The sequence below is a fragment of the Schistocerca gregaria genome, unplaced genomic scaffold (assembly GCF_023897955.1).
Source record: "Schistocerca gregaria isolate iqSchGreg1 unplaced genomic scaffold, iqSchGreg1.2 ptg000868l, whole genome shotgun sequence".
NCBI lineage: Eukaryota > Metazoa > Arthropoda > Insecta > Orthoptera > Acrididae > Schistocerca > Schistocerca gregaria.
Window position 1 is genome coordinate 1 of NW_026062230.1, and position 5,000 is coordinate 5,000.

Below are 5,000 nucleotides of genomic sequence, written 5' to 3' on the forward strand. Positions count from 1 at the left end.
ACACTAGATCGCGTGTTGTCCCTTAACCTAACCCACGTTGTCCCTTACCTAACCCACGTTGTCCCTTAACCTAACCCACGTTGTCCCTTAACCTAACCCACGTTGTCCCTTAACCTAACCCACGTTGTCCCTTAACCTAACCCACGTTGTCCCTTAACCTAACCCACGTTGTCCCTTAACCTAACCCACGTTGTCCCTTAACCTAACCCACGTTGTCCCTTAACCTAACCCACGTTGTCCCTTAACCTAACCCACGTTGTCCCTTAACCTAACCCACGTTGTCCCTTAACCTAACCCACGTTGTCCTTAACCTAACCCACGTTGTCCCTTAACCTAACCCACGTTGTCCCTTAACCTAACCCACGTTGTCCCTTAACCTAACCCACGTTGTCCCTTAACCTAACCCACGTTGTCCCTTAACCTAACCCACGTTGTCCCTTAACCTAACCCACGTTGTCCCTTAACCTAACCCACGTTGTCCCTTAACCTAACCCCACGTTGTCCCCTTAACCTAACCCACGTTGTCCCTTAACCTAACCCACGTTGTCCCTTAACCTAACCCACGTTGTCCCTTAAACCTAACCCACGTTGTCCCTTAACCTAACCCACGTTGTCCCTTAACCTAACCCACGTTGTCCCTTAACCTAACCCACGTTGTCCCTTAACCTAACCCACGTTGTCCCTTAACCTAACCCACGTTGTCCCTTAACCCTAACCCACGTTGTCCCTTAACCTAACCCACGTTGTCCCTTAACCTAACCCACGTTGTCCCTTAACCTAACCCACGTTGTCCCTTAACCTAACCCACGTTGTCCCTTAACCTAACCCACGTTGTCCCTTAACCTAACCCACGTTGTCCCTTAACCCTAACCCCCACGTTGTCCCTTAACCTAACCCACGTTGTCCCCTTAACCTAACCCACGTTGTCCCTTAACCTAACCCACGTTGTCCCTTAACCTAACCCACGTTGTCCCTTAACCTAACCCCACGTTGTCCCTTAACCTAACCCACGTTGTCCCTTAACCTAACCCACGTTGTCCCTTTGCCTAACATAGTTCACTGCTCGGAATCTCTGGTGTCGTTGTTATCCTCATGTAGATGTCTTGCGAGTGTTGCTTACTTTCCACATATTCCCGCTATCCACTGTCAATTGTACTGCAATAGGACTATATCGCCCCCCCCCCTCCCTCTGTCCCCCTCTTTGTGTCTCTGTCCTCTCAAGCTGGTCGGTCTGGCGTTTGAGTGTTAAATGAGCCTCGCAGCTGTTCAGTTGCATTCAGATGTCGACGCCCTCAGTGTACGTCGTGGTATGGTCTGTGTCCATTGTCCGCTGATGTCGTACGCGTAACCCACACGCTGTACCGATCATCGGTCGTTACGTACAGAGTGAAGTAGTGTGATACGTGTGACCGTACGCTGGCTGTGCCCAACGGTGTCGAATCTCAATTTCCATATGATGTGCTCGATGCTACTTGTCTCGTCTCCCAATAACAGCTAGGTTGCACTGTGGTACGCCGTAGAGGCGTGTGGGAGGAACGTACGAACGCATTGTATGTCACCCTGGGTCGCTGGGGGTGGTGGTGCGGTGAGTCAGGTCAGGTCAGGTCAGCGTGAGCCGTCTGATGTAGTGACGCGTGTATTCCGACTTTGTCGTATTGCCTCACACAAAGTGCTACCCTGGTGGACCCGCGTTCCATATCTGGGACATGCCGCAGATGCCGGTTGACAGTGGATCGCGGAAGGGGACATCGCATACGTGCGCGGGGCCACCTTCCACGTGTTCTCTTCTGCACATGTCGCAGTGTGTATGTGGTCTGATGTAGCGTGTCGTGACACATGACATCCTGGCATGCAAGAATTGTTGAATTCGCAAATGTAGGTGGACATCTACGTTTACTGCCCAAGATACGCAAATGAACTGGAAATCCGTTGTTGAGCGGTTGTTCACGCTGGAGGTGAATCTGTGATGGCGACGATCGGTACAGCTATTAACCGGTTGTTTCAGCGGTACCCGCCACATCCACACACGTGACTAGGGCCCATGTGGGTATGAAGCGATACGCGGCGGTGGCTTGGTGGGGACTGTTCCCGGCCGGTGAAGGGGGGCCGCCCGGCGTGTTGGCCGCGCGCTGCGTGGGCGCACGCGCAACAGGCGGCTGGTGGGGGGCGCCGAGTGGCAGGAGCGCCAGCCGACGGGCCCGGCAGGCGGCGCAGCTACGCTGCGGCGCACCCTGCACGCGGCGCCTGGCGGCCAAAGTTGGTTCAGCCGAGCCCGGTGCGAAGCGCGGTGGACATCTGCAGTGTGCTGGTCTGATTGAGGACTGTGTGCGTTGAGGATGCGCCGCCGCCTGGCACTCGGCGCCGCGACGCCGTCTGCTGCTCGGTCGCCCCAGCGGTTCTCGCAGGTGGTTTGTATCGCAGTTGTGCGGACGTGTTGGCGCGTGCGCTGTGCTGGGAGAGTTCGCTTCTGCACCCAAGTGGGGCTTTGCCCTTGTGTGGCGCTGGCGTTGGAGCTGCCGGTCACCATAGGTGGCGCGTGTTGTCTCCCGCCGGCAATGCCACGACAGCACGCTCCCGGGCCTCTGTCGGCAGCGGCAAGCTCAGTTGGGAGCAAGGGTGTTCTCACTAAAACCGTCTACTCGCCTAACTCCGGGCGATTGCGCCTCTCTCGAAACCGACCAAGTACCTAGGACGGCGCTGCGCGCCGCCGGGACCTGAGAGGGTTTCGAGGTGTATCGTGCAGGGGAGCTCGGCCTCCTCCTGTTTGCAGAATAATTGAGCGGACGCTTGCGTGTTCGCGCGGGCCCCCGGGACACACTCCCGGGCGGCCGGCTGCTCAGCTCTAGTTGACGCAGCTCCCTGGTTGATCCTGCCAGTAGTCATATGCTTGTCTCAAAGATTAAGCCATGCATGTCTCAGTACAAGCCGCATTAAGGTGAAACCGCGAATGGCTCATTAAATCAGTTATGGTTCCTTAGATCGTACCCACGTTACTTGGATAACTGTGGTAATTCTAGAGCTAATACATGCAAACAGAGTCCCGACCAGAGATGGAAGGGACGCTTTTATTAGATCAAAACCAATCGGATTGGCTTGTCTGGTCCGTTTGCCTTGGTGACTCTGAATAACTTTGGGCTGATCGCACGGTCCTCGTACCGGCGACGCATCTTTCAAATGTCTGCCTTATCAACTGTCGATGGTAGGTTCTGCGCCTACCATGGTTGTAACGGGTAACGGGGAATCAGGGTTCGATTCCGGAGAGGGAGCCTGAGAAACGGCTACCACATCCAAGGAAGGCAGCAGGCGCGCAAATTACCCACTCCCGGCACGGGGAGGTAGTGACGAAAAATAACGATACGGGACTCATCCGAGGCCCCGTAATCGGAATGAGTACACTTTAAATCCTTTAACGAGTATCTATTGGAGGGCAAGTCTGGTGCCAGCAGCCGCGGTAATTCCAGCTCCAATAGCGTATATTAAAGTTGTTGCGGTTAAAAAGCTCGTAGTTGGATTTGTGTCCCACGCTGTTGGTTCACCGCCCGTCGGTGTTTAACTGGCATGTATCGTGGGACGTCCTGCCGGTGGGGCGAGCCGAAGGGGTGCTTTCGCGTCCCGAGGCGGACCCCGTTTAAATCCTACCAGGGTGCTCTTTGTTGAGTGTCTCGGTGGGCCGGCACGTTTACTTTGAACAAATTAGAGTGCTTAAAGCAGGCAAGCCCGCCTGAATACTGTGTGCATGGAATAATGGAATAGGACCTCGGTTCTATTTTGTTGGTTTTCGGAACCCGAGGTAATGATTAATAGGGACAGGCGGGGGCATTCGTATTGCGACGTTAGAGGTGAAATTCTTGGATCGTCGCAAGACGAACAGAAGCGAAAGCATTTGCCAAGTATGTTTTCATTAATCAAGAACGAAAGTTAGAGGTTCGAAGGCGATCAGATACCGCCCTAGTTCTAACCATAAACGATGCCAGCCAGCGATCCGCCGCAGTTCCTCCGATGACTCGGCGGGCAGCCTCCGGGAAACCAAAGCTTTTGGGTTCCGGGGGAAGTATGGTTGCAAAGCTGAAACTTAAAGGAATTGACGGAAGGGCACCACCAGGAGTGGAGCCTGCGGCTTAATTTGACTCAACACGGGAAACCTCACCAGGCCCGGACACCGGGAAGGATTGACAGATTGATAGCTCTTTCTTGATTCGGTGGGTGGTGGTGCATGGCCGTTCTTAGTTGGTGGAGCGATTTGTCTGGTTAATTCCGATAACGAACGAGACTCTAGCCTGCTAACTAGTCGCGTGACATCCTTCGTGCTGTCAGCGATTACTTTTCTTCTTAGAGGGACAGGCGGCTTCTAGCCGCACGAGATTGAGCAATAACAGGTCTGTGATGCCCTTAGATGTTCTGGGCCGCACGCGCGCTACACTGAAGGAATCAGCGTGTCTTCCTAGGCCGAAAGGTCGGGGTAACCCGCTGAACCTCCTTCGTGCTAGGGATTGGGGCTTGCAATTGTTCCCCATGAACGAGGAATTCCCAGTAAGCGCGAGTCATAAGCTCGCGTTGATTACGTCCCTGCCCTTTGTACACACCGCCCGTCGCTACTACCGATTGAATGATTTAGTGAGGTCTTCGGACTGGTACGCGGCATCGACTCTGTCGTTGCCGATGCTACCGGAAAGATGACCAAACTTGATCATTTAGAGGAAGTAAAAGTCGTAACAAGGTTTCCGTAGGTGAACCTGCGGAAGGATCATTACCGACTAGACTGCATGTCTTTCGATGTGCGTGTCGTGTCGCGCAACACGCTACCTGTACGGCAGTGGCCGTGCGCCGCGTGCGGAACCACGCGTGCCTCTCAAAACTAGCGGAAGTGTTGTTGTTGTTGTTGTTGTGTGGTACGAGCGCTGAAGCTCTGGAGCGGCTGGCCTGCGGTACCTGGCGCCTGGCGCCGGTTTTGAATGACGTTCGCCCGAGTGCCTGTCCGCTCCGGTGTGGAGCCGTACGAC

General features: G+C 54.6%; 1 non-coding gene across 1 annotated transcript; it reads left to right on the top strand.

Annotated features, from left to right (window-relative positions):
- The first annotated feature begins 2,856 nt into the window (after positions 1-2,856).
- On the top strand, positions 2,857-4,750 carry LOC126323802 (small subunit ribosomal RNA). Its single transcript, XR_007559670.1, has one exon. It is a non-coding gene; the product is annotated as a small subunit ribosomal RNA (ribosomal RNA).
- The last annotated feature ends 250 nt before the right edge of the window (positions 4,751-5,000 follow it).